The sequence below is a fragment of the Schistocerca serialis genome, chromosome 4, assembly GCF_023864345.2.
Source record: "Schistocerca serialis cubense isolate TAMUIC-IGC-003099 chromosome 4, iqSchSeri2.2, whole genome shotgun sequence".
NCBI lineage: Eukaryota > Metazoa > Arthropoda > Insecta > Orthoptera > Acrididae > Schistocerca > Schistocerca serialis.
In genome coordinates, this window is record NC_064641.1 from 220,100,409 (window position 1) to 220,127,609 (window position 27,201).

At 41.3% G+C, this 27,201-nt stretch overlaps 1 protein-coding gene across 4 annotated transcripts in view; it reads left to right on the forward strand.

Annotated features, from left to right (window-relative positions):
- LOC126474018 (putative mediator of RNA polymerase II transcription subunit 12) overlaps positions 1 to 27,201 on the forward strand; it is a 951,360-nt gene that overhangs the window by 214,265 nt on the left and 709,894 nt on the right. The window contains exon 1 of one of the 4 annotated variants that reach the window (XM_050101419.1): positions 7,857 to 7,989. The exons of the other annotated variants lie outside the window; for them this stretch is intronic. The gene's annotated coding sequence lies outside the window, so the exon portion shown is untranslated. Of the gene's footprint in view, positions 1 to 7,856; positions 7,990 to 27,201 lie in introns of those variants that run through there. 4 annotated transcript variants of the gene reach the window in all.

The window sequence follows — 27,201 nt, forward strand, 5'->3', positions numbered from 1 at the left end:
ACTTGCAAGGAGGATTTAAGATGGACATCAGCAAAAGCAAAACGAGCATAATGGGATGTAGTCGAATTAAATCAGGTGATGCCGACGAAATTAGAGTAGGAAATGAGAGACTTAAAGTAGTAGATAAGTTTTGCCGTTTGCGCAGGAAAATAACTGATGATGGTCAAAGTGGAGAGGATATAAAATGTAGACTAGCAACGGCAAGAAAAGCGTTTTATTTACATCGAGTATAGATTTAAGTTTCAGGACGTCTTTTCGGAAAGTATTTGTATGAAGTGCAGCCATGTATGGAAATGAAACATGGACGATAAACATTTTACACAAGAAAAGAATAGAGGCTTTTCAAATGTGGTTGTAAAAAAGAATGCTGAAGATTAGATGGGTAAATGATTTAACTAATGAGGTACTGAATAGGACTGGGGAGAAAAGAATTTTGTGGCATAATCTGCCTAGAGGAAGAGATCGACTGGTAGGACACATTCTGGGACATCAAGAGATCACCAATTTAGCACTGCAGGGAAGCGTGGGGGCTAAAAATCATAGAGGGAGACCAGGAGATGAATACAATAGGCAGATGCAGAAAGATGTAAGTTGCAGTAATTACGCAGGTATGAAGAGGCTTGCACAGGTTAGAGTAGCATGGAGAACTGCATCAAACCAGTCTTCGGACTGAAGACAACAATAACAACATGTGGTGTCTGTTCTGTCTGCTAAGTCGGGCACAACAGGCATCACAGATAAATGTTATGTGAGCGAGGACAGCTCTAGGTACTGTCAGAACCTCTGCGGGACTTTGTGAATGGTCCTAGCAGTGGGGCTAACTGGCGGGAGCGCTACTTGTTCCTGATCTATATTAACGACATAGGAGACAATTTGAGTAGCCCTCTCAGATTATTTGCAGATGATGCTGTCATTTACCGTCTTGTAAAGTCATCAGATGACCAAAATGAATTGCAAAATAATTTAGATAAGATATCTGTGTGGTGCGAAAAGTGGCAATTGACCCTGAATAAAGAAAAGTGTGAATTATTCACATGAGTACTAAAAGACATCCGCTAAATTTCGATTACGCGATAAGTAACACAAATCTGAAGGCTGTAAATTCAACTAAATACTTAGGAACTACAATTACAAACACCATAAATTGGAACGATCACGTAGATAATGTTGTGGGAAGAACAAACCAAAGACTGCGATTCATTGGCAGAACACTTAGAAGGTGCAACAGATCTACTAAAGAGACTGTTTACACTACATTTGTCCGCCTTGTTCTGGAGTATTGCTGTGTGGTGTGGAATCTGTATCAGGTGGGACTGACGGATGATATTGAAAAAGTTCAAAGAAGGGTGACTCGTTTTGTGTTATCGCGAAATAGGGGAGATAGTGCCACAGACATGATACGTGAATTGGAGTAGCAGTCATTAAAACAAAGGCGTTTTTTGTTGCGACGGGATCTCATGAAATTTTAATCACCAGTTTTCTCCTCCGTTTGCGAAAACGTTCTGTTGGCACCCACCTACACAGGGGGAAATAATCATCACGGTAAAATAAGAGAAATCAGGGCTCTGACAGAAAAATGTAAGTGCTCATTTTTCCCGCGCGCCGTTTGAGAGTGGAACGGTAGAGAGACAGCTTGAAGGTGGTTCATTGAACCCTCTGCCAGGCACTTAATTGTCAATAGCAGAGTAATCATGTAGCCGTTGTTTTGGTTTTATTTGTTAGGCAACCAGTTTCGGCATTACATTGTGCCATCTTGAGGCCTGCCATGTATCAAGTAACCCTCGTGTTAGAAACCAGTGCAGTGCTGACAACTGGTATCATGAAGATTTTTTCCCCACGGGCATGTGCTTACCTTGGACAGTTGTCTGCAACTGCAGTTGCTTTCTAACACGAGGGTTACTCGATATATGCAGGCCTGAAGATGGCATAATCTAATGCCGAAACTGGTTGCCTAACAAATAAAACCAAAATAACGGCTGTTGGTGTTTTACTATTGGAAATCAAAGTAGTTCAAATGGCTCTAACAAGGGAACCTCCCTATCGCACCCCCCTCAGATTTAGTTATAAGTTGGCACAGTGGATAGGCCTTGAAAAACTGAACACAGACCAATCGAGAAAACAGGAAGAAGCTGTGTGGAGCTATGTAAAAATAAGTAAAATATACAAACTGAGTAGACCATGTGCAAGATAGCCAACATCAAAGACAGTGTGAGGTCAGGAGCGCCGTGGTCCCGTGGTTAGCGTGAGCAGCTGTGGAACGAGAGGTCCTTGGTTCAAGTCTTCCTTCGAGTGAAAAGTTTATTTTCGCAAAGTTATGATCTGTCCGTTCGTTCATTGACGTCTCTGTTCACTGTAATAAGTTTAGTGTCTGTGTTTTGCGACCACACCGCAAAACCGTGCGATTAGTAGACGAAAGGACGTGCCTCTCCAATGGGAACCGAAAACATTTGATCGCAATGTCATAGGTCAACCGATTCCTCCACAGAAAAACACGTCTGATATATTCTATACGACACTGGTGACGGCATGTGCGTCACATGACAGGAATATGTTGTCGACCCACCTAACTTGTACACTTGGCGAATGGGTAAAAAGATTCTTCTACCTTGCCCGATTTAGGTTTTCTTGTGGATGTGGTAATCACTCCCAAAAAAAAGATGAAAACATAAGAGTTTGTCACATAAACTGAAAATAAAAAATTAAACTTTTTACTCGAGGGAAGACTTGAACCAAGGACCTCTCGTTCCGCAGCTGCTCACGCTAGCCACGCGACCACGGCGCTCCTGCGCTCATATTCTCCTTGATGTTGGCTATCTTGCACATGGACTACTAAGTTTGTATATTTTGCTATTTTTTTCATAGTTCCACACAACTTCTTCTTGTTTTCTCGATTGGTCTGTGTTCAGTTTTTCAAGGCCTATCCACTGTGCCAACTTATAACTAAATCTGAAAGGGGTGCGATGGGGAGGTTCCCTTGTAAGCACTGTGGGACTTAACATCTGAGGTCATCAGTCCCCTAGAACTTAGAACTACTTAAACCTAACTAACCTAAGGATATCACACACATCCATGCCCGAGGCAGGATTCGAACCTGCGACCGTAGCAGCAGCGGGGTTCGGGACTGAAGCGTCTAGAACCGCTCGGCCACAGCGACCGGCCTATTGGAAATCGACCAGCCGAAGTCCCGCACTCCGGACATAGGATGGAATTACATTTATTGTGGAGAATGTCTTGAACACATGATTTACAGATACTGCTCCATGGCGATTTGTGACAACAGTGATGAGACATTATGACCGCACGTCGACTGCTTAACAGTGCCTGCTCACACATGACTGGTCGAATGCACGCCTGTTGTTCACAGTTGCCAGTTCAAGCCGCGACCATAGTTACTGTGCTGATGTCGCTCATAAGTCAGGTATATCAGTCTCGGAACTTTGTATGTTGACGGTCCAAATCAAACAGTTTGCAAGGCAAGGGCAAGACAGATTTGTTTGAAATATGTTAACAAAGTTTAACTCATCAGCGATGGAGATTGTTTATAAAACCCCAGCACGACAAATTATTGATCACTCTTCGCCGATCAGGGACCTATACCAAGCCGTATTAACGGAAGAGATGGAGAAGATTCAAAGGAAAATATGTGCTTCATCACGGGTTTCTTTGATCAGTCAATAATGATTACAATTTAAACTGAAAAAACACTTTCGTGAGCTCCTAAAACAACTCAACTCAGCCGGATTAGCCCTTCGAATCACTAAAACTCTTTGGGAGACGCATGTATGTCATTTAATATATTTTGCATATTTTCATAGAGTAATCATCTGTGGGATAATGTTCCGTGTAACCCGGGTTTAAGAAAGGAAGTTCTCATTGCTCAAAACCGTGCTGTAAGAATAATATGTAGTACACACCCACGAGCTGCTTGTAGATTTCTGTTTAAGGAGTTGGGCATTATCACTATTGCTTCGCAATATGTTTATTCCCTCATCAAGTTTGTCGTAAATAAAACCACTAAAGTTCAAAAATATCAATGATGTACATAATTACAAAATGATATTCATTACACATTAAGGCTGGTTTTAACCGGGAAAATGTGCACAATGCAGCCAACGAACCTTCTTTAATCATTCATCGAAATTATATAAAATGTCTATCAGACAACAAAATTAAATCTGGAAACAAACTGGGAAGTTTCTGCTTGACAGCACCTTATATTCCATAGAAGAATTTATATTTGTTAATAGGTTAAATGTAGTGAGTAAGAAATGCTACTTCACATGCGAAATCAAAATTTCTAAAGGGTCAGCATCTATTCATATCTACACAGAAATGAAAATGACGCATTCGCATCATTAGGATTAATCGTACGAATGATCAACGGAACATGAAACTAACCAACCAATCAACGACTCAGAAATCAAATTTTTCAGTAGACACAAAAATGTATTTTACTACACAATGGGGCCGGCCGCGGTGGTCTAGCGGTTCTGGCGCTGCAGTCCGGAACCGCAGGACTGCTACGATCGCAGGTTCGAATCCTGCCTCGAGCATGGGTGTGTGTGATGTCCTTAGGTTAGTTAGGTTTAAGTAGTTCTAAGTTCTAGGGGACTTATGACCTAAGTAGTTGAGTCCCATAGTGCTCAGAGCCATTTGAACCATTTGAACTACACAATGGGTTTAAGTATGGTGTGGCAATTGGCCCCAGGGTGAAATAACATACGCCGTTACAACATATTTTAGCCATCAACTGTGGTCTGTAATCGAGCTTGAATGCAGTGGTGATGACAGTGTTGATGAAGCAACTAGCGTTTGTCTGCAGCGAAAGGATTGTGTTATGCAAGTTTATGTTATTGGCTCTGAGCTCTATGGGACTTAACTACTGTGGTCATCAGTCCCCTAGAACTTAGAACTACTTAAACCTAACTAACTTAAGGACATCACACACATCCATGCCCGAGGCAGGATTCGAACCTGCGACCGTAGCAGTCGCGCGGTTCCGGACTGCGCGCCGAGAACCGCTAGACCACCGCGGCCGGTTTATGTTTTTCATATTGATTATAGCAATAAGAGAGCGTGTTGTGAGCATACAGTTTATTCATAATGTACCCAAAATACAACCATAAACAAAATACAGCAAAGCATTCGTATTGCAGAATTTTCTTTGCATCGCCTGGTTTCTTCTTTTTAATTGGAACAGGTACACTATACTTTTGCTTATATGGGCATGGGCCTTCTCTACCTCAACACTCTTGTAAAGAGCACTTCCGTTGATGGCACATGACCGCTTGTTTTACCAAACGATGTCTACAGATATAAAGATCAGTTACTTCCGGTAAAAGAAGTTTGAAAAAAATATGGACATGACCTCTTTTCCGACTCATCGATTCAGTTACTGGAGCTACCAAAAGCGTCGTCCATCGCGGAAAGCACACCTTCCTGTAAGAAACAAGACACATAATTCCTTCATCTTATAATATGCATTGCAATAATGGGAGTAAGATTAGAGAAATCAGGGCGTGTACAGAGCGCTACTGACAATATTTCTTTCGTGCATCATTTTGCGACGTAACGTGCTTTTTCGCACACCGACGGCGGTTCTGCAACATAAATTGTCCACCTACTTCGATACTGCTGCAGATCTGCACACGTAACTCCTGACTGCAGCTACTGAAGAGATCTCAGAAGAGCAGTGTTGAAGAAACTAAGATTTCATAACTACACGTCGGAGGCCGCTGTAAGTACAAAAAGCTGAAAATAGTTTCGTGAACTCTAAAGAATAAATCGGAAATGGGTTGCTGTTCAAATTTCTAAATTCAAAGTTCGTTTTAAACTAGCATTAGGATTTTTTTATTGGTATTAAGTAAGATCATCAGCCCACATGTGTTCAAATCATTAAAGTTCCTGTTCACAGTCCTCGTCACACTCAAACAGCCAGAACTTTCCGAAATCATTTACGAGAGTAACACAGTCAAAAAACGCTATTTACTTTTGCACTCGGCATTCAGTGGTTGTCTTTAAATAAAGTTTTTGCTCGCCATAAATACTCAGTAAAAAAAATTTACTTAGTACAAAAAAATGGCTCTGAGCACTATGGGACTTAACATCTGAGGTCATCGGTCCCCTAGAACTTAGAACTACTTAAACCTAAGGACATCACACACATCCATGCCCGAGGCAGGATTCGAACCTGCGACCGTAGCGGTCGCGCGGTTCCAGACTGAAGCGCCTAGAACCGTTAGCTTTTAGTTCAAAGTTTACACACGCGATTTTCCCCATAACAAAATATCTCTCGACTCTTAAAATTTCACAAATAGTTAATGGTAAACGCCAGCTACCTTTATCACTGTACCGAAACGCCGAAGTCACAATATCACTTCATTTCACACATAATGCGTTCGGACACTTTCAGCATGACCGGCTCCTTCAAAAGCTAGTCTACCACCTCCTCCTTCTCTCTCCTCTACAAGCACCTCTTATCATGTGTTAGGTGGCAAACCAGCTCACTTCTTATTGACTGTACAGAATTACGGCCAATCAGAACTGACTTTCAGGGCGCGGCTCGCGCCAAAATCTAGCAAGAACCAACCACTGCTCTCAGCTCATTGACGTCATTAAAATAAGCAACTCAAAACTCTCTTGTTAAACAAAGAAAATGAAAAACTTTAAACTGTACTGTACGTCTGGAATTTAACTATATAGTCGCGCACGTTCTGGCTGTCTCTTACATATTCAAACATGCTTGGACATCCGTCAGCCACTAGCAGGGGAACCATCAGTGGATTCGTTCCCACGATGCAAAGCTGGAACACTTGCAAGTTCCTATCGAGAATTAATAACTGAAAATTTAATATTGGTTATTTCCCACATACACCCACACAAGTACTCTCTTTCACACTCACCCTAACACAAAATATAAATATCTACTTGAAATTTTTTTAAGCTATTACTACAGAAAAATTACGAAAGGTTTTCTAAAATGAGAACTTTCCAAATTTGAATCTAAACACTGAAGGTGTTATCATATCTTCAAATAGTCACAGTTGGTGAACTCAAAAACGGTTCAAATGGCTCTGAGCACTATGGGACTTAACATCTATGGTCATCAGTCCCCTAGAACTTAGAACTACTTAAACCTAACTAACCTAAGGACATCACACAACACCCAGTCACCACGAGGCAGAGAAAATCCCTAACCCCGCCGGGAATCGATCCCGGGCGCGGGAAGCGAGAACGCTACCGCACGACCACGAGTTGCGGATATATATATATATATATATATATATTAAGTGTCGGATAATTACGTTTTTTACTGTTCTTTTTTTGTAACTTCCAAATTATGACAGTTATTGACTTCAGATTTTGACAGATTGTTCCTTTACAAAACAGAAGGTTATGTACCTAATATGAAGTTCCTCAGGCTATAGTTCCAGAGAATGTAACTACTCTGTAAGCGCCTCTCCGCTACTTTCACACGCTGCAGTCACGCCATATGGTCATGACGCACGTCTGCAGGACAGAACTCGCCCGTTGCAAATCGTAAAAGATTCTGACTGCTTACACTGGAGCCCACGTACATTCATACAAGAAAGTTTTAATAGACAAATTGGCGATCGCGCCCTAGCTGCGACGCCTCAATTTGCGATGTTAAAAGAAAAAAAACACCAGAGGAGATGGAGATAAAATGATTATGGTACTTTGCGTACACACTGGCCCGTACGGAGTCTTTCGGGGAACGAATGCGGAGATAGAACGTTATCGCGGAGGCAGTTATCTTTTTGAGTAACGCTTCAGCCGATGGCAGAACGGCTTACACTGCTGGAGCGAACATTCGCCCAGGCAGTACACGGCGCAGACGCCGCCTGTCTTCATACACCGACTGAGGAGTTCATTCAGCGGTCACGTCTGGCGGCAGCTTCTGTTCACCGTTCTCTTCGAATCATCGCCTGCGGCTGGCGCGTGGAGCTAAAGTGTTCACGTTGTGCAGTTGTAAGCATCCTCATTTTACTTGTCCTGCAGTTAACAGTTTGTAAGCAGTATTCCACGAAATCCCGTGAGTGCTGGCTGCGCATAAATTGAACGAACTGACAGGAGTCTGAATACACCAGCTTTGGAACAGGAACTTATGGTCTTGGAAGTAATCCCAAGTCAGTGGAGACTCTGAAATGTCCGTAGCGACAGTGAAAATCAATGCACATGCGCCGAAAGTTCTGAAACTTTTAGAGGTTGTACCACAAAATATGTGTCGTCGGATGTGGACGCAAGTAGACGGAACACCTGCACACTTTTCTGTGCATGTACGTGACATACCCAATGCTGCAAATACCAGGCGTTATTGGATCGGAAGTAGAGGTCCAATTGCATGGTCACCTCGCTCCCCTGAATGATTTTGTGTACGACACCAAATTTCCGAAGAGAAAAACTCTTGTCACCGGGATATTTGCAGCGTTTGATGAGGTTCGTGCGATCCTAGTGTACTTGATAGAATGCGCCAGAATTTTCTATGATGATTTTATGACTGTACTGCATGTGGTGGCCGCCATCTTCAGTCCGTTCTATAATGTACAACACTGTTGAGCAAATGGTACATTTTTTTCGCGCGTGTCCGGTGATTGTCCTTGTTCAAAAGGCTCTGAGCTCTATGGGACTTCCCATCTGAGGTAATCAGTCCCCTAGAATTTGGAACTACTTAAACCTAACTAACCTAAGGACATCACACACATCCATGCTCGAGGGAGGATTCGAACCTGCGACCGTGGCGGTCGCGCGGTTCCAGACTGAAGCACCTAGAACCGCTCGGTCGCACCGGCCGCCGATTGTCCTTGTTGATCCTGACATTTCAGAGCTTTCACTGGGGCAGGATTACTTCCAAGACCATAAGTTTCTTTTCCAAAGTTGTCGTATTTCGACTCCTGTAACAGTTATATTAATTTGTGTGCAACATTTTCACTCACCCTGTGTAGAGAGGATGAACTCGAATTCAACCAACAAAATTTTGTAGTTTGTTCAGGGAGAATTCCTGACTAAGTGCATTTAAGAGATTCGTGGTTCAGGTGGCTCGCTGTAGAGTACATCTACATCTACATGATTACTCTGCAATTCACATTTAAGTGCTTGGCAGAGGGTTCATCGAACCACAATCATACTATCTCCCTATCATTCCACTCCCGAACAGCGTGCTGGAAAAACGAACACCTAAACCTTTCTGTTCGAGCTCTGATTTTTCTTATTTTTTTTTTTGATGATCATTCCTACCTATGTAGGTTGGGCTCAACAAAATATTTTCGCATTCGGAAGAGAGAGTTGGTGATTGAAATTTCGTAAATAGATCTCGCCGCGACGAAAACCGTCTTTGCTTTAATGACTTCCATCCCAACTCGCGTATCATATCTGCCACACTCTCTCCCCTATTGCGTGATAATACAAAACGAACTGCCCTTTTTTGCACCCTTTCGATGTCCTCCATCAATCCCACCTGGTAAGGACCCCACACCGCGCAGCAATATTATAACAGAGGATGAAGCTGTCTCTTTAGTGGACTTGTTGCATCTTCGAAATGTTCTGCCAATGAAACGCAACCTTTGGCTCGCCTTCCCCACAATATTATCTATGTGGTCTTTCCAACCGAAGTTGTTCGTAATTTTAACACCCAGGTACTTAGTTGAATTGACAGCCTCGAGAATTGTACTATTTATGGAGTAATCGAATTCCAACGGATTTCTTTTGGAACTCATGTGGATCACCTCACACTTTTCGTTATTTAGCGTCAACTGCCACCTGCCACACCATACAGCAATCTTTTCTAAATCGCTTTGCAACTGATACTGGTCTTCGGATGACCTTACTAGACGGTAAATTACAGCATCATCTGCGAACAACCTAAGAGAACTGCTCAGATTGTCACCCAGGTCATTTATTGCACTTCGTTTGACTTCTTGTCCCGCTTTATCTTTGTATCTGCGCTGCACTGTAAATATCTGCTCAATACTTCAATTATCGACGGTACGTGCCGTGTATCTTGTTTGGAAACAAGCTCGTTCCATTCACTGATCGTACTTGCCATTGGCAATAGTAATGATACACATAATAGGTCAGGACACTGCTACACAAGCGACGCAAAAAGCATGCAAAATTTAAAAGAACGTAAAATCCCCATAATTGGCGAAGTCTTGCAGAAACTCGAAATTTAGCGCGAATTGCAATGCGGGATGCTTTTAATATTTTCCACAACGAAACTCTGTTTAGAAGTCGGTCAGAAAGACCAAAGGGATTTGGTCGTGTCTGAAGTACACCAACAAGACGCAATCAATACCTAAACAGCACGATAACAACCGCCATGTTACTGGTGACACTGCCACTAAAGCAGAGTTAATAAACGAGGTTTTCGGAAATTCCTTCACCAAAGAAGACGGAGTAAATTTCGGAATTCGAATCAACCACTGTCAACATGAGTAACTTACATGAAGATCTCTTCGGAGTAGTAAAGGAGCTTTGAATGACGTAACAAAGGTAGGGCCTCCAGTCCAAACTGTTACCAGTCGGGTTCTTTTCAGAATGTGGTGACACAGTTACACAACACTTAGCAATCATTTACAACCGCTAAGTCGTCGAAAGGTCCGTACCAAAAGTCTGAAAAGTAGCATAAGTCACAACAGTTCCCAAGAAAGGAAATAGAAATGAGCCGCTGAATCAAGGTCCCATACACTAGCGTCCATTTGCAATAGGATTTTGGGACGTATACTGTGTTCTAACATTATGAATTACTTCGAAGAAATCGATTTATTGTAAAATAGGTAACACGGATTTGGAAAATTTGGTCCTTGTGATACCTAGATCATTATTTTAATGGAATAATGCGTGCTATCGACAGCGGATGACAAACTGATTCCATATTCTTAGATTTGTAGATGGCTGTTGGCTCTGTCTCTCACAAGCGACTTCTAATCAAACTGTGTGCCTATGGAGTATCGCCTCAATTGTGCGAGTGGATTCGTGATATCTTGTCAGATAGGCCATAGTTCGTATTAATTGACGGAAAGTCATCAAGTAAAACGGAAGAAATATTTGGGGTTTCCCAAGGAAGTATTATAGGCCCCTCTGCTGGTCCTGATGTCCTGATCTACATAAACGACATAGGAGACGATTTGAGAAGCTCTCAGATGATCAAAACCAACTGCAAAATGATTTAGGCGAGATATGTGTATGGTGCGAAAAGTGGCAATTGAATCTAAATAATGAAAAGTATGAAGTTATTCACACTATAAGTCACACAAATCTAAAGGCTGTGATTTCAGCTAAGTACTTAAGGATTGCAACTGCGAATAACTTAAATTGGAATGATCACAAAGATAATGTTGTAGGGAAAGCAAACCAAAGACTGCGATTTATTGGCTGAACACTCAGAAAATGCAGCAGGTCTACTAAAGAGATTGTCTACTCTACGCTGGTCCATCCTTGTTTGGAGTACTGTTGCGCGGGATCAGCATCACTGGTGGAGCACATCAAAAAACTTCAAAGACGGGCAGCTCGTTTTGTATTGGCGTGGAATATGGGGGAGAGTGTCACAGATATGATCCGCGTTTGGGATGGCAGTCATTAAACGCATTTCCCGTTGCGGTAGGATCATCTCGTGAAATTTCTATCACCAACTTTCTCCTCAAAGCGCGAAAAATATTGTTGGTGCCCACCTACATAGGAGAGAATGATCATTGTAATAAAATAAGAGAAATCAGAGCTCACTCGGAAAGATTTAAGTGTTCGTTCCCCCCGCTCTAAATCAGGATGGCCGGACGCGGGTTTGAACCATCGTTCCCGAATGCGAATCCAGTGTGTTAACCAAAGCGCTACCCCGCTCAGTTACTAGATAATTGTTGGTGTTGTTGACGTAGTAGTATTTTGACAGCATCAATGCTAAGCAAGAATCCGATAAATAATGATCGTTTCTTTTTGAACGGCTTTTGCATATTGAAATTTCTATAAAATCGCTGTAAGTTGTGCAGTGAGTATGGACGCTACTCCAAGTAGCTTCTGTTTGCCAACTAGGTTGATGTTGCTACCTATTAATGCATCTCTTCGTCCGTTTTTTTTTGGGGGGGGGGGAGGGGGCATCTGCGTAAATCTATCTTGTGAAAGTCCATACCGTTAAATTGTCAGCGCACGCTGTAGCAGCTTAAATTTGGTGAAGTGGCGACGTATTGACATAAAGGCAAAGCATCTAAGTAAAAATCTGCTAAGAGTAGTAGCGTCTTGTTAAGACAGTACCTGTCTGCGTAGCACTTAGTTGTCAATTGTCTACCGTTTGTTAATATACTGTCCTGTAAGAAGTGGAAGCGTTTCAAAAAATAATGTATTTCCTGCATGGTTCTAATACATTTCATTTGCTTCTACCAGCGTAGCTTTAGTTGGAGTCGATTTGAATGCTCCAATACTGACTCTGAAGGCTAAATTGGTACCTTAAGGGAAGTATTAAAAAGAGATTATAACTATTTATTACTATTATTCGTGTTATTATTATTATTATAGGTTTAATTTTGAATTAAATTTATTATTTGAGTCTTCCTTTGTCGTTGAGCTGCTTTTGATGAAGCTCACGTATGTGAAAACTTCCTAGAAGTCGCAGTACTGGTTCCATAGTCCAGCAGCGACTTCGCTAAATAAACTCTGCCGTCGACTGTAGTCTAGAAAGATGCTTTACTTCAAGTGGAACACGTAGAGGCAAGATGTTAACAACAGTTTTAGGTCTGGCAGACTTAAGTTCTGCATATGAAACCGTCAACTGTGGGATGTCTCTGAAAAACTCCAACACATTTCAGGACCATCAGCTCGCAAAAAATTGATTCCATCTCTACTACAGAACCATTCAACAGTGAAGATTGCGAAAAGTCGGGCACGTCGACAAAAGAACGGTATCGGCCAGGTCACTGTCCTGGTCACCCCTTTATTTAATCTATACACAAATGATCAGCCAACACCAGGCTATACTACCCATTTCTTGTAAGCCGATGATTTTTGAGGGTAACCCGAAGGGTTGCCCCCCCCCCCCCCCCCCCTCACAAGAGATGTCCAGCAGCATTATATCTAGCTCGAAGATTTGGAGAACTCGGAATCTCATCAGAACGGGTGTAGCGCTAGTCAAAACAAATCAATTTAAATGGGGCCTTAATGATGAAGCAGACAACAAATGCAACTTCGGTGAAGTCCAGGATATGGAACATCTTTTACCATGTCGCAAGTACGCCACGAAGCGTACCCTTGACGAGCTACGGCTTGATAAGAAAGAAGCCTAATACTGAACGGAAAAAACTGTAAAGAAATTTTTCGGACACGAAAAAGTAAAATAAGTGGAAATAAAAGTAGGAAGGCGTGGTCGCTTGGTCAGATATGCCTGTATGTAATGATCCAAAAATTATTTCGATTTTATGATGTACAGATATATTATTTGTAAATGGCAAGATAAGTAAAGTTTTCGGACTTACGACTGTACTAGTCGAGATGTCAATGATGTGAACAAAAATTGTTGTCGTTTTTAGTGTTAACGAGAACATATTGCACCTCATACATACAGTAGTGAATATTTGCAGTATGATTACAATACAGCCTTTTAAAAGATATGTGTGTCTACCGGAAGCAATCACAGTGTTTAAGGATTGTTAACCTTATGACATTAATTTGTTTTCATCCAGACAAACGAATCACTTAATCCTTCAAAGCCTCGCAACAGTTTGCAGGACTTCCGTATTGTATCCTATTTTATAATTACAGCCTGGATTTTTAGGTTTTTATAAAATGGATTTCAGCTATTTATTTTCTTGAAATAGCCCTTTTTAGGTTTAAACAAATTTCAGTTGCGTTTTTGGAATCTTAATGAAAAGTATAATGAACACTAATACCAAGACAGAAAATTCTGTCTTTTTTTTATTTTTTTTACACAGTTATTCTAGTTCTTCGTGTAAAATAAACAATTAATTCTTTCTCATAAGGCAATCGAAAAAATGCATAAATCACCGAGGTATTTACCCATGCTACGATTATTTTCTCTGTTCATAATATTTTAATGAAAAGTCTTCTACTGAAAATTTTCATATGACAACTCACTTAAAAAGCACACTTGGGTTACGTATCTGCGTACGAGTACAATACTTGGCCGAGCGCTGCAACTAACAAGTAATTTTATATTACATTGGGTATTGCAGTACACAATGTTAACCACGTTTCTAAGGTTTGTGAAGTGAAAGTTTTCTGTTGTCTCTGGATACATTTTTGCAGGCTGAGAAGCTCTCTGTACCGCACAAGAGAACAACAGTGGATATTTCATCGATGCAGTTACTCATGGACTCCAGTACAATCCACCTTCGAACTTACCCCCTGAATAATGACAGATACTTTCGTAACATCTTCTTATCCGGGATTCCTCAAAAGAATATTCCTGAATTTAGTGACACATGCTGTACCCATTGAATCAGGTATTTCCTCCAGATACATCTGCACCTCGAAGGTCACGTCTACAGCGTCCTTCAGTGGTAGGGATGCGGATTCTAGGCGTTGAAACTGCAACAGTTAGATATTGGAAGTGAGCTCTTAAAAATGCCAAGAATGCACCATTCTTGATATTCTTGTAGGTCATCTTGACTTTTTTAATAGAAGCTGTTTCGCTAGAGTCCAATGTGTTCACTGCCTCTTTGAATGTTTGGCAGTGTTCGACATGATGTAAGGCTTACAAGAACCAGGTGCACCAACGTATAAGTATGGGTTCATGTGGGAGAGGAATGTTTGAGCTATTTCGTTAAAGGCCTGACTGCTTGTAGGAGCTTCGAGAAGTACTTTCTTAATGGAAAAGTACGATGGTGGATTGAAAAGTTCTCGGAATCACCACGAGAGGTCAGCGGTAGCGCAACGAGTTGTTCACGTGATATTCATTGGACTGTTGCCTGTAAACACGTGCCACGTCAGTGTTCTTGAAAGAGAGCTGCGGCGGTTACGTGGCTCTGTTGTTCCCGCGTAGTGATTTGCGAAGATGGAAAAAAATCGAGATTAGAGCAGTGATTAAGTTCTTCGTAAAGAAAGGTATGAAAGCAAAGGACATTCATGCCGATTTCCAGAATACACTGGGGGGACTCTGCTCCTTGATATTCAACTGTTGCCTAGTGGACAAATGAATTTAAATTTGGTCGGGAGAGCTTAAATGATGATCCGCGCAGTCGTCGGTCAAGATGTGTAACTACTCCAGAAATCATTGCAAAAGTGCACAAAATGGTCATGGAGGATCGCCGATTGAAAGTGCGTGAAATTGTTCACGCTTGCCAGATGTCATCTGCAGGGGTATATCACATTTTAACTGAAGAATGAGATATGAAAAAACTGTCTGCAAGATGGGTGCCGCGACTCTTGACCCGCGCCCGTACACATGTGCCGTCGCCGTGGCAAAATTACACGACCTAAGGTATGAATTGTTGCCACACCCGTCTTATTCTCCTGATATGGGCGCCGCCATACTTCCATCTCTTCCCTCCACCGAAAATTTTTCTTGGTGGACGCAAAATTCACTTCAAAAGACTAATTGATAGCCGGAGTTGGCAACTATTTTGCAGGCCTGGAGGAAACTCACTTTCGAGATGGATCAAGGCACTGGAACATCGTTGGAACTAGTGTATTAATCTACAAGAAGACTACATTGCAAAATAAAAAGTTTCAGTAATGTAAGTACTTTTTTTCTAGTCCGTTCCGAGAACTTTTCAAATCACCTTCGTATTTCCGAATTCCTCTGCTATATGGTGTAGGCCATGGGCAGGGTAGACAGGACACCAACTCCATGGTACTCTGGTGCTCGCACACCCCTTCCTCCCCCCCTCCCACACGCACACACACACACACACACACACACACACACACACACACACAAAAGGAGAAAGATGAAATTAGCGACGCATGTGAATACTAGCAAGTTTCGATTCGCTTTAGATGTGTCAGTGGCGATGATTTTCAAATTAAGGAATTATTTTTTGGTTTCTATAATACTGAATCAGCTATAGCTGAAGTGTTGTTGACAGTTTTAAGGGGCTCCGGAAAGGCTCAAAATCATGAAAAGTTCAATTTTTACTTTTTTGCGTTTTCTGAATCTGCAGACTATTACCTTTTAATAGATATATAATTTATTCAATTCCGAAGACTACAACTATTTTTAAATTTTTTTTGAAATGTGTTCTACATGGGCGTGACCCACTGTGGCGCTGTTAAACTGCTGTCAAATGGTGTTATTATTAACATCCGTGTTCATCAGGTACATTTTAGCGATGTGAGATAAAGTATGTGTTGTGGCTAACCTGTGATGGTTCAATATATATCGCTGGTGTGATTGTCGATTTTTTCATGTTTATTTACTCTGTCGTTATCTCGAAAATATTCGTAATTAATTCTGTTTCTTGAGTCTCTGTTTTGTTGAAGTATAGTAATGAGTAAAAGTAAAGTTATTAGAAATCCTCTGAAGGCTTTTAAGAAAAGGAGAAATGTTGGAAAGCCAAAGGTATGTGTTATTACTGTAAACAATAAAGACGATAACCAAGTGAGTGAACCTAACCTCTCAAGTACACCTGTCCATAGCAGTCAAAGTGGGAAAGAAAATACTTCACAGAAGAAGCTTGGTTCAATGAGTGAAAACTATGAATGTTTTATGGGCGAATCGGATGTGAATCAAATATTTGATGTGTCGGTTCTCAAAGGAATTTTTTCAAACTGTGTAAGATGTATTCATTGTAGTGAAGTTGGTCTGGAACTCTCCATAATAAAGCACGTACGACTTGCTAGTGAAATACAACTGAAATGTGATAAGTGTTCATACATGACCACCTTTTGGAACAGTGTTGCAGTAACTGCAACTGAAGAAAATGGTAGCAAAATCTACGAACACAACAACGAGCGATGCTTGCTTTAGACAAGGAACGCCTTCGGGCTGCAGACAGGGCTGTAAAGAGTCTAGAAATACAAGCAAGAGTAAACAGGAGGAGGAACAAGATGAAGTTGGAGGAGGAGTTTGCAGAGGATGAAGATAATCCATCCTATGGACCTGGAATGCACTAAAAAGTTAATCCAATCTTTGTCGCTCGATTCCCAAAACTTTTATTTTCTCATACTAATTACATGTTTTCTAAGGATCTTCCAAACATATTTGTTTCAAACTTTCAGTAAATGTTACACAGTACCTTCTGCATAATTTAACACAGCCTTTTCCAAAAAACTGTATATTTTTGAATATATAAATAAAAAATTGCAAAAAAATGTTGTGAATTTTCATTACAATTGAAAAAAAATCATCTTTAATAACTGAACAAAAATTTTGTAAAGTCCCTGTGTTAAGTTGTAGCCCATATTCCAATAAATAATCTGTAAAAAGTTCGACTTCCTACCTCAAATACTTTGTGAGGAAAGATGTAATTTATAAGCGTTATTTTAACATTGCAAGTATAGGGCGTTCCGGAGCCCCTTAATGGATGTTCTCACTTGTTGTACTCTAAATATCAAGTCATGCAGAAGTTTTGCTACTGACGGATCGACAAATATGAGCGGTGCGTTTTCTGGGTTGCAAGCAGAAATCAGAGAAATTGAGCTGCGAGTTCTGCATGTTCACTATTTGGGCCATTCTTTGAACCCTGTGATCCAAGAGGCAATGCAAAATGGGATCACGGCGAGAAACTGTCTTTCAAATGTGAAAAAAAGATCTGTTTTGTAGACAGCCCCCCCCCACTCCCAAACAAATAGCAATATTTAAGTCTCTGCAAGCTACTCAAGGTGCTAGTAGTTTTTTTCGTGCTGTAACTCTTCGGCCTTTGTGCCCTTTCAGGTGGTGTGGTAAAATAAGTTCGTTGAAGGTGGAACTCCACTCGAGAAGTCCGATTCGGGTGCTAAATCTAACAGTTTCTTAAATGTTCTGTGTTCTTTTGAATTTATCTTTGTTTGTACACTTCTTATTAAAATTTCAAAACCAGCTGAAATTTCGAATGGTTTTTTGCAAAATCCCTCTCTACAGTTCAGAAAAGCCATGGACAATAGTAATAGTGTACTAAATTTATGAAATTATCTCCAACTGATGCACGTTTCGATGAAGTGTGGACCTCTTGCTTGGAACTGACCAAAAAATTTGATGTCGAAGATTCGAAACTTCCAAAATTTCGAAAGTTTTCTCGAAAACTTGATGAAGGCGCTCTAAAATATGCTTTTGAGAGGCCCCGTGACTATTACGGGAGAACCTATTTTGAAGTTTTAGAAATTTTTATTTAGTGTTTCGAGGATCGATTTTCTAATGCTGTTGTAATCCACTTCAAAGAAATAGAAACATTTGTTCTTTCCAAAATTAAAGATTGAAGTTATTAAAATAATTTTTTAAGAACGAGTTTCGCCCACAAAAATTAATTCTGCGCAGAAAAACGATGTTAGATGTGTGTAAATCAAAAAATTATTTCATTGGCTGTACGGAAGACTTAGTGCGCCTTTTTTCTTAAAATATGCACGTCGACGAATTGATTTCAGAGGAGATGAAACTGATAACCATCGCTTTAACCATACCAGCTTCTACATGCACTGCAGAATGTTCTTTCTACGCCCTTAGAAGATTAAATACATACTTGCGGCACGCGATGACACAAGAGAAATGGTTCAAATGCCTCTGAGCGCTATGGGACTTAACAGCTGTGGTCATCAGTCCCCTAGAACTTAGAACTACTTAAACCTAACTAACCTAAGGACATCACATACATCCATGCCCGAGGCAGGATTCGAACCTGCGACCGTAGCAGTCGCGCGGTTCCGGACGACACAAGAGAAACTGAACGACAACGCAATCATAGATGTCTATAATCAAGATACGAACAACTTGAACCTTGACACTGTGGCGAACATTTTCATCAAAGGACCCGCTTTTCGTAGGAACGCGTTCTTTATGAGTGAGAATTAGGAATTACACCGAGATTTCGAAAATAAAAACAATTCTATGTGGATTGTGGATTTTTTTTTGCCTTAATTAATTGGAAAACGAACCTAATAAACAATAGTTTGCTTACCTCTATCAAGTGTTGCTTATGTGAAATGCAATATGGAGCATACACACTGACTTTCAAAAGCCGGCGCCCTTGAAGACAGTTGTAAAGAATCAGACTTCCACTTTTAACATCTAAGCAGCACAGTCCGTCATCAACAGCAAAAAATTTTCATTCCTGTTTTCTCCTGGCCTTAGGGTGAGTTGGGCATCCCTGACAGTACGGGCTACGGCACTATCATTCGTCTTCTCCAGTTCTTTAAACAGGAGGAGGTGGGGTTTCCCTGGTGCCGTGCAATCTAATTTCCCCATCACGAAATTAGCTATAAATCTGCCCCAAGTGTCAGTGCTCTCGTTGACTGAAGCCCAAGTATTGTGGTTATCAATGTCTGTCTTATGATCAGCAATACCCTGTTCATACACGTGTTTCAAATACTCTTTGCGTAATGCCGACTCATCTGGTATACTGTGGCCGCTAATACTCGCGAGGAAGCCCTTGGAAGTAGGGTTCCTTAGCAAGTTCCATGCCGCACTAGCCGACACTGAAGCCTCACATTAGTCTACATTAAAGCTGTCGACTGCACCACTTTTCATAGGGGAAATTAGTGGCTGAATCTGTTGCTTGTTGTTCTTCCTAGTGAGGCTCGTAATGTGAGCCTCGGAATCTTTATGTTGCAGGAAACAACTTTTCACCATGGCACACTTTAAAGTAAAAAAAACGAACACTAAGAATACGGCAGTAATGAAAAAGTAAGAACGTGATCATGTAAAATGGCAATTTATATTGATCGCATATACAAGTCAGTAAACTAATTTTAAATTTCGATTTTAAAATCCGAGGAAAGAATAGTAGCAAGAAGAGTGGGAGACAAAATGAATGATAAACACCGTTTACCCTACTCGTTTTTGACAAGCTTGGAAAAATAATTAGTCCGCCGTCAGTTGTGAAATTGGAGTCTTGCCCAGTTCACTGCCAGAAAAAGCCAACTTTTGACGATTTATGTTCAGGCATGTTTCGACATTAGTTTATACATAAGGTGCACTATTCAACGCGTGTCAATAAACCACGCAAATGTACTTCGTAACTACAATAGATTCAAGTGTCACCGATTTGTTCCTTACAATGCCTCTCTATTGTTGGACGACATGTAAGTTGGTATAAGGTTGGCTGGGTCTGTCCCAACGCATATTCGTGTGGACATATTCTCAAAGCGACAATGCGTCATACACAGTACTGATTTCAGTGCAAACTATATTTCTTTTATCTTCCGAGCTAAAAATATGACTTGGCTCAGGTGTCAACGGCGCAGCAGCGTGCTGAACACGTTGTTGGTTTCAGTGCAGTGTATAAATTTGTTAACCCTTTTTAGGTTCTACAAAGTTAAACCGTTCAAATCCGGACCCTAGTTATAACACAATCACTGAAAAATAATCTGCCAATACGGCGAAAAAATGATTGGCGTTTTGACACTATGTGCCTACATGTTTCCTGAAAAATGAACCCCGTTGTTCAACGTGCTTAATGTAGAGAGATCTGCTTGGCTGGTAAGTGGTTGCACGTATGTTTTGTTTCTCTGAGTCAACAATACAATGTTCCTCTTAATATTAAGTATCATATAAATGATTTGGATGCGTTTTCAACACTTTGCTTAATTTTTTTTTTTTTTTTGAGTCATCAGTCTGTTTTAATGCGGCCCGCCACGAATTCCTCTCGTCTGCCAATCTCTTCATCTCAGAGTAGCACTTTCAACCTACGTCCTCAATTATTTGCTGCATGTATTCCAATCTCCGTCTCCCTCTATAGCTTTTGCCTTCTACAATTCCCTCTAGTACCATGGAAGTCATTACATGATCTCTTAACTGATGTCCAATAATCCTGTCCCTTCTCCCTGTCAATGTTTTCCACATATTCCTTCGCTCTCCGATTCTGCGCAGAACCTCCTCATTCCGTAAAAATGGTTCAATGGCTCTGAGCACTATGGAACTTAATATCTGAGGTCATCAGTCCCCTAGAACTTAGAACTACTTAAACCTAACTATCCTAAGGACATCACACACATCCACGCCCGAGGCAGGATTCGAACATGCGACCGTAGCGCCTAGAAACGCTCGGTCACAGCGGCCGGCCTTCATTCCTTACCTTACCAGTCCACCTAATTTTCAACATACGTTTGTTACACGACAGATCAAATGCTTCGATTCTCTTCTGTTCCGGTTTTCCCACAGTCCATGTTTCACTACCACACAATGCTATCCTCCAAACCTACATTCTCAGAAATTTCTTCCTCATATTAAGGCCTATGTTTGATCCTTGTAGACTTCTCTTGGCCAGAAATGCCCTTCTATCAGTGCTAGTGTGCTTTTGATGTTCTCCTTGCTCCGTCCGGAATTGGTTATTTTGCTGCCTAGGTAGCAGAATTGTTAACTTCATCCACTTCATTACCATCAATCCTGATGTTACGTTTCTCGCTGTTCTCATTTGTGCTACTTCTCATTACTTTCGATTTCTTCGATTTACTCTCAATCCATATTCTGTACTCATTAGACTGTTCATTCTGTTCAGCAGATCATGTAATTCTTCTTCACTTTCACTCAGGATAATAATGTCATCAGCGAATCGTGTCACTGATACCCTTTCACCTTGAATGTTTGGTCCCACTTCTGAATCTTTCATTTCCATCATTGCTTCTTCGGTGTACACATTGAACAGTAGGGGCGAAAGACTACATCCCTGTCTTATACCCTTTTTTAATCCGAGAATTTCGTTCGTCTCGATCGTCCACTCGTTATTATTCCCTCTTGGCTGTTGTACATATTGTATGTCACCCGCCTCTCTCTGTAGCTTACCCCTGTTTTTCCAGAATTTCGAACATCTTACACCACTTTACATTGTGGAACGCTCTTTGCAGATCGACAAATCCTTGAATGTGTCATGATTTTTCTTCAGTCTTGCTTCCAACGCAACGTCAGAATTGCCCCTCTGGCGCCTTTACCTTTCCTAAAGCCAAACTGATCGTCATCTAACACGTTCTCAACTTTTTTTCAGGTCTTCTAATGTTACTCTAGTCATGAACTTAGAAGCATGAGCTGCTAAGCTTATTGTGCGATACTTCTCGCATTTGTCAGGTTTTACAGTCTTCGGTATTGTGTGGATGATATTTTTCCGAAGGACGGATGGTATGTCGCCAGACTCAAACATTCTTCATACCAAAGTGAATAGTCCTTTTTTGCCACATCTCCTAATGATTTTAGAAATTCTGATCTAATTTTATACATCCCTTCAGCCTCTACGTCTTTATTTACAGTTGATGAGCCACCCCTCACTATTGACGAACATATAAATGCCCAGACTAACAGCGAGTGACTTGGCGTTTTCATCGACTCTAGCAATACGAACGCATTTTCCATTACGTGTGATGCCAAAGGGGAGTGGGGGGGTGGGGGTACTTTATGCCTGCCACAAACAAGTAAAAAAACTGAATTTTGTTAATTGTTAGTAACTTTCATTAACAACATACTTTTTACACAGGTATTGAAATGTAAGTAGGGTACGGACCCTGGACATACCTTATAGCACAATTTTAGCAATATCAATGCATTTTCTGTAATGTTGTTCACCGATAGGAGGGGTACTTTATAACCACCACAAACAATTTTTAAAAAATACAAATTTCTTTAAATGTCGTTGAGCTTCATTCACAACGTACTTTTTATAGATATGCAGATGTACAAGAAGAGTCCTGAACCTGAAATTGTAAACATGATGTTCGTTGCGAAAGTCACATTCACTATTGAGACTTAAATTTTTGTGTTAAATTTTACTGAGACGTTAAAACAATCACGGATTCTGGTATAATGAATTATTAAAAACTATAAATAATTTTTTAAAAATGTTAAAAAACAAGATAAGTGACTAGTTTACAATATTTTCCAAAGATGGTTTAATGCGCTCGTACTTTGATTTAATTATGTTGTATATATTCCTTGAAAATAGTATCATGTTAATTAAATGTTACCGTTTCAGTGAAATTGTCTGTATGTGGCGTAATATTGCTTCAATTGACAAAACAGTAAAAACAATCTAGCAACGCTATTCAAATTCTGAGCCACATACGGATGATATCTTACGAACACATTAAAACACCACCAAAAGCGCCTTAATAATTATTCGTGAAAATAAATACGTTTTTAACTGTCACTTTGCTTTTCAACGTGCTAGGTCACCTTTAATGTCGATTCTTTGTAATAAAACTCGTCGTTCATTATTAATCGCGCAAACAGAGTTGACACCCGGCGCGGTGGCTGATGGGAGCGGCTGTTAAATGTGAAATGCCTTTGCAGTCGCTTCAATCAGCCACCGCGCCGAGTGTGAACTTTGTTTGCACGTACAACAGACGTAGTACAGGTCAGGACCTAACTCCGCACAATGCCTTAAAATGACTGGCAAATTCGTCAATAAAATTGCCTGGTCCAGGTCTCCAGCTTTCCTAGAAGAAACGATATTAAGCAATCTGCGCTGATAGTAACGCGCCGGTAAAACAATAACGTAAATTTTAAATTTGGCGCGGACTGCAGGGCTCCAGCGATGCTGTTTTCGCTGTGTTGCAGACAAGGCTATAATTCTGGAAACTGGGATTATTTGACACAGGTTTAACACTTCTGCAAATATAACTCTGCTGACATAACTTATTGTCCATCTAACATCAGCTCAGTAAATAACATTACAGACCTGGATAAGCAATATACGTAATAACGCTTCGGAAGACAACCACACACACACACAGAGAGAGAGAGAGAGAGAGAGAGAGAGAGAGAGAGAGAGAGAGAGAGAGAGAACACCTTTCAACGTATAAATCGGTCGAAGACCCCAGATGAACAGTTCGCAGTACAATGATAGCCTTCATTTTTCAAATATATTATTGTCTGCGTTTTTAAAGTATTAATTTTCGTCATTGTTCGCATAAAACACTGTATTTACATATTTAAGAGTCACACGACAGTTTTTGTATGTCTCACTTTACTTGCAGAAAATATTGTTATTAGATTTTGGTATGGGGGCACCCGCCCCCTCCCCCCACCTGGGAATTGCGAGGGGTAAGTGTGTTTTGTCTTCCACGCTGACTGAAGCATTTCAATAAGAATTCTTCAAGAGGAGGAATTCAACTTGCCGGGTTCCTCTCATCCCTCCTTGGGAAACTTTTCAGCTGTCTTATCTTTCTTCTTCAGGACTGTAGACAGTGTGGATAACGGAATCCCTAAACTTTTCGCTACATCTTCGTTTTTCCGGTTTTTTTTCCAAGCTGCTTTATTTCTATGGAACTCAAAGCACTTGTACTGCCTTGAAGTCATTTTTGGGACTGAATTATGTGCCATAGGAGGATTTGAATTGTTGAGAAAACAGAGGAGTGTTTAGGATGTTGAATGACGAAATATCTATCTGAACAGCTGACGAAACAATTTCAGTTGCCGAGTGTTTAGGGTCCCACACACGAGCGACGGATCGCAACGATCCGTCGCATGGGCGTCCGACTGCTTCGCATGCCATACGTGTATGGCTGTCTGGCTAGTTAGCAGCGATTTGTGACAATATGGCTGCGACTTGTTTCTGTAGTGGTTAAGCGTGATTTTGCAGTTTTGTTTAGTTTCGGTTTGTCCACGATGAGTAACAACTTGACGTTACAGTTTAGTTATTCAGGAACCATGAACTCCTCACAAAAGTGAAGTGGAGGCCGGAGTGCCATTTACACTACTGGCCATTAAAATTGCTACACCACGAAGATGACGTGCTACAGACGCGAAATTTAACAGACAGGAAGAAGATGCTGCGATATGCAAATGATTAGCTTTTCAGAGCATTCACACAAGGTTGGCGCCGGTGGCGACACCTAAAAAGTGCTGACATGTGGAAAGTTTCCAATCGATTTCTCATACACAAACAGAAGTTGACGGGCGTTGCCTGGTGAGACGTTGTTGTGATGCCTCGTGTAAGGAGGAGAAATGCGTACCAATACATTTCCGACTGTGAGAAAGGTCGGACTGTAGCCTATCGCGATTGCGGTTTATCGTATCGCTACATTGCTGCTCGCGTTGGTCGAGATCCAATGACTCTTAGCAAATAATGGGTTCAGGAGGGTAATACGGAACGCCGTGCTGTATACAAACGGCCTCGTATCACTAGCAGTCGAGATGACAGGCATCTTATCGGCATGGCTGTAACGGATCGTGCAGCCACGTCTCGATCCCTGAGTCAACAGATAGGGACATTTGCAAGACAACAACCTTCTGCACCAACACTTCGACGACGTTTGCAGAAGCACGGACTATCAGCTCGCAGACCATGACTGCGGTTACCCTTGACGCTGCTTCACAGACAGGAGCGCCTGCGATGGTGTTCTCAACGACGAACCTGGGTGCACGAATGGGGAAACGTCATTTTTTCGGATGAATCTAGGTTCTGTTTACAGCATCATGATGGTCGCATCCGTGTTTGGCGACATCGCGGTGAACGCACATTGGAAGCGTGTATTCGTCATCGCCATACTGGCGTATCACCCGACGTGATGGTAGGGGGTGCCATTGGTTACTCGTCTCGGTCACCTCTTGTTCCCATTGACGGCACTTTGAACAGTGGACGTTACATTTTAGATATGTTAGCGACCCGTGGCTGTACCCTTCATTCTATCCCTGCGAAACCCTACATTTCAGCAGGATAATGCACGACCGCATGATGCACGTCCTGTGCGGGCCTTTCTGGATACAGAAAATGTTCGACTGCTGCCCTGGCCAGCACATTCTCCAAATCTCTCACCAATTGCAAAGGTCTGGTCAATGGTGGCCGAGCAACTGGCTCGTCACAATACGCCACTCACTACTCTTGATGAACTGTGGTATCGTGTTGAAGCTGCATGGGCAGCTGTACCTGTACACGCCATTTGACTCAATGCCCAGGCGTATCAAGGCCGTTATTACGGCCAGAGGGCCGGCCGGGCCGTGCGGTTAAAGGCGCTGCAGTCTGGAACCGCAAGACCGCTACGGTCGCAGGTTCGAATCCTGCCTCGGGCATGGATGTTTGTGATGTCCTTAGGTTAGTTAGGTTTAACTAGTTCTAAGTTCTAGGGGACTAATGACCTCAGCAGTTGAGTCCCATAGTGGTCAGAGCCATTTGAGCCATTTTTGAACGGCCAGAGGTGGTTGTTCTGGGTACTGATTTCTCAGGATCTATGCACCCAAATTGCGTGAAAATGTAATCACATGTCAGTTCTAGTATAATATATTTGTCCAATGAATACCCGTTTATCATCTGCATTTCTTCTTGGTGTAGCAATTTTAATGGCCCGTAGAAGTAATACAAAATGTGCTCTCCCATTTTGCAGTGATTAGAATTTTGAAGCTTTTGCTGTAGAAGTAGATTTGATGGGAAGTTCATAATAATAGTCACTGTACTGCGGCTCAATCTTGATGGTTTTGAGTTATTAATGAAACAATTACATGCGTTATTAATTTTCTAACTCCTAAGCAGAATTTATGGTTATTACACTTCAATTTAAATGTAAAGGGCGAATCTATTATAAAGCTATACTTAAGTCCCTTGTCATTTCATATAACCTAATTCAAAGTTTATAAAAAGAGGTACGGTAATGAGCAGTACTGTTATTGATATTTCTTTAGAGACATCGAGGAGGAGAACAAACAGAGTAGATACTTTAAGTTAAGCTATGAGACTAACGAATAAAAAAAGAACTGATGACTAATAAACGAAAAATTCTGCAAAATAAGTTTCAGTTCCCGAGAAATGCGTTTCAAAATAAATTTAATAAATTACAATACCCGTTTTTCTTTAAATTTGTTTTTGCAAGTGTTCGTGGGGATACGAGGATCAAATGCGATTGCTGCTAAACGCAGCAGTTCGTTTTCCGTAGTAAAAATTCTCGACAGAGTGCTGTTTGTAATACTGGTTGAAATCGCTTGGAAAATCGCTCGTGTGTGGCGATGTCGCGGCTAGCGGAGGGTCGCAGTGATACCGCATGCGCCGGGTCTCTGCAATCTGGCCCTCGTGTGTGAGGGGGGGGGGGGCTTTAACACACTGGATTTCTTTGATTTATCGATATTTATTCAAGGAACTTAACAACACATCTACATGAATCCTCTGCAGAGGGTTCACTGAACAACTTTCAAAC